Below are 10,462 nucleotides of genomic sequence, written 5' to 3'. Positions count from 1 at the left end.
TGTGTGTGTGTGTGTGTGTGTGTGTGTGATGAACATCCCTCACTCTCTTGTGAGAACACTGTGACTGTCATCAGGCCCATCCATCCACTCCAGAGAAAGGAGGGGTCTCTGTCTCAGAATCCCCAATTTATTCTGATCATCCCCACAAAGGCAAGACTTACAGAGATGAGGGCCTGGTATCTTAAGGACTTCTTCAGCCCGCAGTGAAGGGTGTGTGTACAGAGATCTGATCTGTCTAGCCCCCTTATACAATCTTGAGAACACGACATGGGACACCGCACCCTGTGTGATGACTTCTTGGAGCATGGAGACATAAATAGAACAAGGCAGAGCCAGTTCGGACTGGCAGAGAGACGTGAACTGTTAGTGGGGACACAGAGATAAGGTAGGCCCTTGGGGAGGACAGTGTAATTTTAGTCCTTTGTGTGGTCCACTTTTCTCACTCAGATCCTCATACACACCCTGGGGAGACAGAGAAAGAAAAATTATTATTACCACAAGTACCCTCTGTTGCCAGAGGTTTCTGTCCTACCTGGTCCTGCAGCCGTTCACAGAGGTCTACATTAATTATAAACTGGTTGGCCTATTAGCTCAGGCTTCTTATTAACTCTTGTAATTTATATTAGCCCATAATTCTTGTCTGTGTTAGCCACGTGGCTTGGTACCTTTATTAGTGAAATGTTCTCATCTTGCTTCTGACGGCCGCAGACTGACTCTTTCCTCTTCCCAGAATTCTCCTGTTCTTGCCACCCTGCCTATACTTCCTGCCAACCAGTTTATGATTAATGTGAAAATCGGGAGCGGGGGTGGGGGGGAAGTGCTGTGGGACAGTGGTCTGGTACCCTGAAAAGATTTGTTACTTGTATTTTAATAAAATGCTGATTGGCCACTAGCCAGGCAGGAAGTAGTCTGCAGTCATCACCCAGATGCAGAGGAAGCAAGATGAGACCACCTCACTGAGAAAGGTACCAAGCCACATGGCTAACACAGACAAGAATGATGGGCTAATTTAAGATGTACGAATTAGTTAATAAGAAGCCTGAGCTAATAGGCCAACCAGTTCATGATTAATGTAGACCTCTGTTTCTTTGGGACTGAACGACTGTGGGACCGGGTGGGACAGAAACCTCTGTCAACAGCCCTTCATTGTTTTAAAAGTGAGGCTGCACCGAGCACCGCAGGACATGTGGATAACACACATACACAAAACTAAAATCACCCAGTTGTCAATCTCATTGCTCATTGCCATTACTTTAGTAAATTTCTTTCTTCACATGGTTTTGCTGTAGCCTGCTTTTTAAGGAAACCACATAAGGAATATTTTGCATCACTAGTGTTTTTTTTTTAAACTTACTGTTAAACCAGATGTACAATATTCTACCACACACCACACTTTAGCCAATCCCTATGGACCAGACGGCCTATACCTCTTTTTCTTCTCCTTTTTAAAACGGCTACCAGCAGAGTCGGGTTCCAGTTCCTAACTTTTTACATCTTTTTTCATACAGCCAATTATTTTCTCCAGACAGCTCCAAGGTGTGGCGCTGCTGTGGCCAAGAGCAAGCTCATTTTTGACAGAAACCCACCCTCTGTGGGGTCATCAGGCTGCCCCTCACAACAGTGTTAGGGATTGTAACTCCTCACCTTCAGCAACACAGGCTTTGCCCACCTTGGACCCTTGGAGAGTTTGACTCTCCTCAAATGTATCTCTACCTTCATGAGGGATTTGAGACTTTTTCCTGTGTCAGCAGGTCCTGGGACTATGCACCTTCCCTGGGGAAATTCTGTCATGTCCATGGAAAGGTTTGGGCTTCCTTGACAGACTTGACAAAAACCATCCTGCATACTGGAATGGGACGTAGTTAGTGAGGAAGCTGAGAGACCACGAGGGCAAGTGACTTACTCAAGGTCACACAGGCGAGTAAGTCTGGAGCTGAGTCCACATGCTCGGGCTTTGGAATCAGTCCTCTAGTGTCTGCTGTGCTGTGTCACGCTGATAGATGACCCTCTTCTGTGAGTCTCTGGGAGGAGAATTCAAGCCTGCCTTGTTTCAATTTAGTCTTGATTCTTAAAATAATCTATCCTGGAACATACAGTGGAGTTAGCAGAGAAAATATGTTCTGTCACTTACTGCTAAAGGAGCCGGAGATCCACGGCCGGCTGTGACCCTTTAAGAGTGCGCCCTCCGTTCTGATAAATCAGGTGCTGGAGGGCTGTGTGGGCAGGTGGTGCTGATTGCTGCGCAGTTCGTGCAGTTATTAGCAGACTGCCATGGCTGGAGACAAACTGGCTCAGCGGGCACCAGGAGCACCTGGATCCCCAACAGTGCTGGGGCATCACCTACCTGCACAGTCACATGCTCCAGGGATGTCCCAGCCCTCCATCGGTTTCTGTCCTGTTGGCCTGTGGCCATTTACAATGCTGGGGTTGGGAGAAGGGGACAGGGTATCGGAAGAGCTGGGGCTAAAATCTGGTTCTGTGTGGCTTCCCGTGTGATCGTATCAACCCCTAGCTTCCCTCTTGTCCCGCTTGTCTGGCTAGAAGACAAAGTGGGAAGGTTGTCTCAGGGAACTGTATCTCAGCTGCTTGAGGGGTTCTCTTCTCTCTTTTCATCTGATGGATTGTACCTCAGTTTTAGTGGGGCAGGTCTCTCAGTGTAACAACTAGAGAACTGGGTTGTCTGTGTTCTAGGGTTTCCTCTATTCCAGCTTCTTAAACCATAACCAGATGTGTGTGTGTGTGTGTTGGGGGGGGGGTGTCAGCAGAAAAAAGGTTTCCAAGTACTCAATGACCAAAATTTTATTCAAAAACTAAAGGTGATTGCACCCAGGGAGTTTCTGGTGCTTTCTTGTGCTGCTCTGTGGGGCAGCGTTGCAGCCTTTGTCCTGAACATATAATATGTGTGTATGTTATTATTCACATGATTTCATCCTGTGTAACACCCCCCAGCATTGCTGCCTAGGGCTTCTTTCTGAGATGATCGTATGTTAGGAAATTGCAGTGTTTTACGTTTTTAGAGAAGTATGATGGTTTAACTATGGAAAACAAAACTCAGTATTTCCCTCCTGCCATTCCTCAGCATTTAAGAATCAAATTAGTTTATACTTTCATTGTGGTGTCTTAGGAAGCTGGATTCTAAAAAATTGCTCTTTGACTTGTGGCTTGAGTCTCATAAAATCATGACATAAACTTTGACCTAGGGTTAGGACAGAATTTCCAACAACTTCTGAAATTGCCCTAAGCATATTTCTACATTTTGTACTGTGTATTTATTATGCAAAGCAGCATTATCAATACTTACAGTTATGAAATCAAAATACTAATCAACTCTGAAAAATGTTAATGATGCGTTATGTCCTACGATATCAAATATTCAGGCAGGATTTAATTCTTTCTGTAAAGATAAGCATATTCGTCTCATTAGTATGTAAATTCGCTTTTGTCTTTAACAAATGGTAAAGTAATATGTACTGAAGGATTGCTTTAAGATATATTTCTTTATGATTTGTTGTCAGTGAATGCTTGATTTATATGCCTACTTTATACACCAAGGTGTTTGAGTTTGCACACATTTCTTGGGTGGAAGGGGTCATGGATGGAGATGCCCATCCCATGGCTGCTCTTGTGCCCCTGTCCTGTCTCCTCAGGACCTCAGACCTACAGGCTCAGCTCCCTTGCTTCCTGTTCCTGGCAGGACTCACCGTAGAAGTGAGAAAAATCTCAGCCGTCCTGACTTTTAAGGGATTCAAGAAAACCAACTCTCCTCCTATCCTGAAGCACCGCAAGGCTTCCTACCACTCATGGCTATTTCTAGTCCATCCCTCACACAGCACCTTTTGTCCATGGCCCGTGTCTCCCTGGACTCCCTGGGGAAGATTCAGGTCTCTCCCATTTTCAGAGCTCTCCAAATCCAAGGAAGGCTTTTGCTATCTCTGTAAGCCCTACTCAGATTGACAAGTGCGGAGTTCAGGGCTCTTCTCAGGGACTTCTCCAGCATCCAACCTTCATCCTTATTCTCTTCCTTCTCCCAGGTTTTTTCCCCCCCTCTGGGGTGGACATATAGTTGACACCAACCAACAATGAACTGCTTTCAATCCCTCTGTTCCTTTCTCTATTTTTTTTTTCTCTCTGACTCATTGTTCTGATTCTGCTGAAATCACCTCATTATCTAGATCATAGTTTGGTTGAACCAAGAGCAAAGACCGTGGGCTAGATGGTCTATTCAGTGGTTAAGAGCATACACTGCTCTCCCAGAGGACCAGGGTTCAGATCCCAGCATCCACAGCAGGCAGCCCACAGCTGCAGGTAACTCCAGCTTCAGGGGTCTAACACCCTCTTCTGGACTCTACAGGCACCTGCATTCAACGTGCACAGACCCACACAGAGACACATATACACATAATAAAAAAACAAATATACTTTTTAAAGATAGCAAAAGCTTTAGGAAAACACGGGAGGAAGACCACCGCCTCATCCCTGAACATTAGCCCACCACAGTGAGCCAGAGGACCGGGAGGCTGGGTGGCACAGGACAGACCTGGGCTGACCCTGACTAGCCATTGGCTTTTCTCTGGAGCCACACCCTGATGCCAGCTTGCCTTCAGGCGACACCATCTTCCTGCTTATGCTTCCTATTCCTTCTGCTTCTTCTCTAAGGTCATATCGTGGGTATGACCCTGTCCGTATTCCCGTAATGGCACTGGTAAACACCCACACTGAAGACATGGTTCAGGGGAGGGTAAGGGAGTATGCATTCTCCAGCATGTGCCAGCATCGGAGCCCACCATGGACACACACGTAATGATTTGTAGAAATTCCTTTGCTGCTTCTGTTTATTAGTATACTAGTAGTCTGTCTGTCTATCTATCTATCTATCTATCTATCTATCTATCTATCTATCTATCTATCTTTAGTTACAAGATCTCACTGTGAAATCCTCGCTGGCCTGGAAATCACAGAGATCCACTCCAGCTTCTGCCTCCTGGATGCTAGGATCTTTTTTTAAGGTTAGGAATACCGTGCTATGGTTTGACTATGGTACCCCATCCACCCACATAGAAACTAATAGCGGAGTTTAATCCTCACTGTGAGATAGGAAAGGAATGAAAAATCCCCAGCCACAGTGGTTACAGGTGATACCACCGGGGTGTGGTTAGATCTGAATAGGATGTTGTGGTTACAGGTGATGCCATTGTGGTTAGACCTGGATAGGGTGTTGTGGTTACAGGGATACCACCGGGGTGTGGTTAGACCTGGATAGGATGTTGTGGTTACAGGTGATACCATTGTGGTTAGACCTGGAGAGGGTGTTGTGGTTACAGGGATACCAATGGGTGTGGTTAGACCTGGATAGGGTGTTGTGGTTTGAATCTAAAAGTTCCTCATGATTTGAATGCTTGGTTCCTAGCTGGTGGCCTTAATTCGGGAGGTTCTGGAAACTTTGGGACATGGGGCCTGGCTGGAAGAAGTGGGTTATTGTGGAGGGGTGCTTGGGGGGGGGGTAGATTATTCTAGGATCCTTCCTGCCTCTCTGCTTCGAGTCTACTGTGATGAGACTGCTGTGTTCTGCCATGCCTCCCTGCATTGAAGGACAGAACCCTCTGAAGCCATGAGCAAGGATAAACATTCCAACTAGATTACTCTGTCAGATGTTTGGTTACAGCGATGAAAAAGTAATTCACAGGCCAGCCAGAGGTTGACTACTGGTGGCTTCATGAGAAGAGACACACTTATACTCCCTGTCTCTCGTAACATGATGTCTGGGTCATTTCAAGACTCTGAGGATGAAATGGTTATCACCAGATTCTGTCCCTCAGCTTTGAACTAGAGCTGTGAGCCGAAATGAAGCTCTTGTCTTTGTAACTTGCTGTCTGTGTCACTGTGTCATGAGCAAGAGAAGCGACCAGTGTGGACTCACAGATGAGTAGAGAGGGAGATGATAAAAATCGTGGCCCATCCGGACGACAAGGGAAAACTCTTCTTAATGTCTTGAAGCCTATCACTTTCTGTACGTGTATTTTTCATTTTTACAGAGAAGGAACCAGGCTGTAGGGATTATTTTAAGTTATGAAAATTCTAAAATCTTTCTGTTCTATTAAGTATAGGTCTGTAACAGCCACCTGGTAGTCCAGGAGCTGCAGAAATGCAGCTTAACCACTTCGCCTTATTGGACATTGCCTCATTTTGTTCTGCTGAACAATATGCAACTTCCCACTAGCGACAGTTCGGTGGCTGTCCTTGAGACCACTCTTCACATAATGTTAGTACGTTTCTCGGATAAATACACTAGGAAGTGTGAGCAGGAGGCAGCTGCTTTTAAGTAGACCCTCACTGTCAGGCACTGGCCTTTTGATGTGTGCTGGAAACAGATCCAGAGAGAAGGGTAAGGCGATCTTAAGGGCTGGCTGTTAGGTGCTGGGCTTGGTGACCTCCTGGCGGCTTTTCTCTCTAGGAGTGGGCGGCACGGCAAGGAGATAGCCACGCTCTGGAGCACAGGCAGCAGGCATGTCACAGAGGAACAGTAGTATTTTGCTTTGGAGATATTGGCCAGTTGGCAAAGGCGGGGCCATTTTGAACCAGCTTCACTTCCAACAAGCTTTCGAATTTCTGCCAGAGTTTAAGACCCCCTGGGCTTGGAGATCCAAAACCGTTTTAAGGACAGGTGAATCGCTAACATTATTGCCCTTTCTGTTCCTTGAGATGAGGGCTTGCTCTTCCTTCCTTTCTTTTCTTTCTTTCTTTCTTTCTTTCTTTCTTTCTTTCTTTCTTTCTCTTCCTCCTTCCCTCCCTCCCTCTCTCCCTTCCTTTCTACTCCCTCCCTCCTTCCCTCCTTTCCTTTTTTTGGACTTGGAGTCATGTCCATGTTTAGGATATTTAAAAATGCAGCTTGGCCTTGAGGGTGGACCAAGCAAGCTGGGCTTTTGGAAGGAGGATCTGATGGATTCTGTGGCGGCAGACCTTTTGAATCACTCAAGCGTGCTGGCTGAATTTTAAAAAATAATTGTCCTTTTTTAATGATGTAAAACATGTCATCAAAATTAAAAAATAAACACATTTTATTACTTCCCCAGCCCTTTCCTCCTCCTTCCCAGGGCCAGATGGGGATTGCTCGGATATTTCTGGTGTATTTCACATATTTAATAACGCCCTTGGAGGTTCTTTCAGACATGGTGAAAATATGGGATTGAACTCTGCTTATAGACACTACCCACAGGAAAGCCTGTGTGCGTGTGTGTGTTACTGAAGTGGGAGCGTATTATTTTAGAAGCAGCTGGGACTTCAGGTCAAAAGGCTTGTACTTTTATATTGAGCAACAAAGGAAATCTTTCTCATCCTCCCCACCCCCCACCCCGCGCCTTTTGGGGAGTGGGGGAGGTGAGAGTCAAGCCAAGTGCAGCTTCTTCAATAGCTCAGCTCAGGCTACCTCTCTGGAGCTGCTGCGAATGCAAGAAAATAATTAAAGCTTTAATTTATTTATACATCTTCTCTGCAGATATTATAGATCCAGCCACTGCCACTTGCTAATTGCTGCGCAGAGCCCGGGCTCGAGCGGGTGGCAGCTCCGAGGGCCGAGCGCCGGGTCCGCTAGGCCGCCGCCCGGAGGGGGTCCGGGACCCCCCGAGGCGAGGGACCCCCGGCCGGGCTGTCACCCCCGCGGCGGGAACAATGGCTGGCGGCCGCCGCACCTGGGTGATAGGCACCTCGGAGCCGCCGCGGGACTGAGGACCTGACAGGCGCGCGCTGCCTCCTTAATAGACTGCGAGCGAGTGCTCCGGGAGAAGTCGGCGGCGGTCCCCGAGGAGCCATCATCAGGCGAGTGGTCCCCGGAGCAGGATTTATTAGCAGACAGGATGGGGAAGTTGATTAGCCTCAGCGGCTGAACGGACATCCTGTCAGCCGGGTCTCTTAATCCAATCACTTACCTGTCGGGGCGCGTGGCCGCCCGCCCCGCAGCCGCCTCCTGCCCTCCGCAGCGCTCAGCGGGACGCGGCCATCCTCCTGCAGCTGCCTGGGACCGGGGACCCAGACTAAGTTCCCCAAGGTCCCGTGCTGGGCTCTCTTGCAGCGGATGCAGCCTCTACCTTATTCTGTCTAGGATCTTCTGCTGAGCAGAAACTCACCCTTGATGGCTCCCTGTTTCCCACTCAACGAGATGCCGCTTGTGGTCTGTTTTCATTTGACCTAGCTCCGTCCTGTGTTGATGCCGCTCTTTTTAAGGCAGCGGTTCTCAACCTTTGGGTCGAGACCCCTTTATAGCCGCATATCAGATATGTACATTACGGTTCATAACATTAGCAAAATTACAATTATGGAGTAGTAGTAAAATACTTTTTTGGTTGAGGGTCACCACAACGTGAGGAACTGTATTAAAGCGTCGCAGCACGAGGAAGGTTGAGAGCCACTGCTTGAGGATTCTGGCAAACTAACACCTTCCTTTTTCCTGAACTTCTGTTTACTGGGTCAAACTACAGTGGATGCCTCTCTCTCTCTCTCATTAATTTTTAATTTTACAATATTTTCGATCACATTCTCTCTCAGATCCCTCCCTCCATCCAACTTCATGTTCTTTCTCTTTCCTAATAATTAAAAGCTAAATAAAAAAGTGTGTGTGTGTGTGTACTCTCCATGAGAAATAAACAAAAAGCGTGTGTCCACTCCCCACAAGAAATGAAAGACTGTGAAATCTGCTTTGTGTTGAGCACGAGACCAGCAAAGCTCTTTTTCTTTTCCTTCCTTCCTTCCTTCCTTCCTTCCTTCCTTCCTTTCTTTCTTTCTTTCTTTCTTTCTTTCTTTCTTTCTTTCTTTCTTTCTCTCTTTCACCATGCTTCTGATCGGAAACCTGGCTCACAAGCCCCAGGCTCCTCGGCAGCGTCTCCCCTCCCTCCAAGGCCTTAAGTTCAGATGAAGAATGTGCCTCCATCCTATGTCTATTGCTTCCAAGCTCTACCCTTGGCCAGGTGACCTCATCTGAGACTCCAGCCTCAGTGATGACATGTTCCTTAAAGGACTGTCCAGAGGACAGAGAAGGGCTGGAGGAGCTACAGGGTCACTTTGTGCGCTGTTACTCTCATCAGGAGACTGAGTTCACCAGAACAGGAGCCAGGCTTTCCTATTCTTCTCCCTCCATGCTTCCACCGCCATACCGGGTACAAGGCTGTGCAGACAACATGGCTGAGAGTCGGTTGAATGAATGATGGCCCATGCTGTGCACCTACTGGCAAATCGTCTCTTTGAGTGACTTGCCAAGCCCGTTCTCGGGCTAATGTGAGCAGCGAGGAAGCAGGAGAGTGAGGGGCAGGGGCTCATCCGCTTTCAAGGGGCCGACTTTGAGATGTGTGTTCTCCTCAGCTCTTGTCAAGAGTTTAGGAATTCAGACCCTATTGATTCGCTGCATCTTCAAAGCCATCAATCATCATTAAGAAACAAGACCTGAGCCTCAGGATGGGGTGGCTGGCACTAGGTAATAGAGGATTTTAGACGTGCACGAACCACGGACACACCACACCAAGACACACACACACACACACACGCACGCACGCACGCACGCACGCACGTGCGTGCATGCAACAGACACAAAGAGATAAACATAAACCATAAACATACACATATGTATATGCAGGGAGAGAGAGAGAGAGAGAGAGAGAGAGTTGGCTAAGACAAGCACAGAACGCCTAGCCCACTAAGAGGGGAAGAATTCAGAGGACTTGCAGAAACCAAACACAACAGAATGCATTTTAAAATTGGACTTCCTGGCTGCAGTCTTTTGTAGTAATTTTATATAATTTTGTAGTAATTCTGTGAGATCTGACTTGGGAAATGCGGATTTTTCTTAAACAAACAAACAAACAAACAGAATACTATTTCTCAGGCTACTGTTGGGAGCAGTGAGACCCCAGATCCTGAATTTCTTGTAATCCTCTGATCTGAGTGCCTACAGCTGCTCTGAGCACGAGTCCTTCAGGAGTTCCTGATGGCAGGAGAGTGGTTTCTGGTGGGTTTGGCTGGGGCATGGCTATCTCTATATAATCTGCCCCTGAACACAATAAAGGGGGCATTCTTGGGGAATTCAAGGATGACCCGTGTCACTGTCTCTCTGTCTGTGTGCTTCTGTCTGTATTCTCAACCTCCAGCCCCTTGCCCGAAGCTCTAGAACTGGGTTCAAACTCACAGAACGCAGACACAGGGACGGGGTGCCCGACAGGCTACCGCTTTCCCTTGCTTTGTTTCTCAAGTGTATCTTGCAATGTCTGGGCAATGTGGGTGAGGGGGAACACAGCAAGGAGGTGGAAATTCAACCTCAGTTTCTTCATCCGTCAAATGGGGATGATATTTAGCCTACCACCATGGGAGGAGCAGTTCAAGACTAAAACTAAGGTAATTGATAGAAACATGCTTTCAAAGCATAGAACTGTACAAAACCACACAAAATTGCTATCATGAAATTACGCCTAAAATTAGTGTT

The sequence above is a fragment of the Alexandromys fortis genome, unplaced genomic scaffold, assembly GCF_014885135.2.
Source record: "Alexandromys fortis isolate MF-2015 unplaced genomic scaffold, M_Fortis_MF-2015_v1.1 scaffold_92, whole genome shotgun sequence".
In the NCBI taxonomy this organism is placed as follows: domain Eukaryota; kingdom Metazoa; phylum Chordata; class Mammalia; order Rodentia; family Cricetidae; genus Alexandromys; species Alexandromys fortis.
This window is presented reverse-complemented; position numbering follows the sequence as displayed.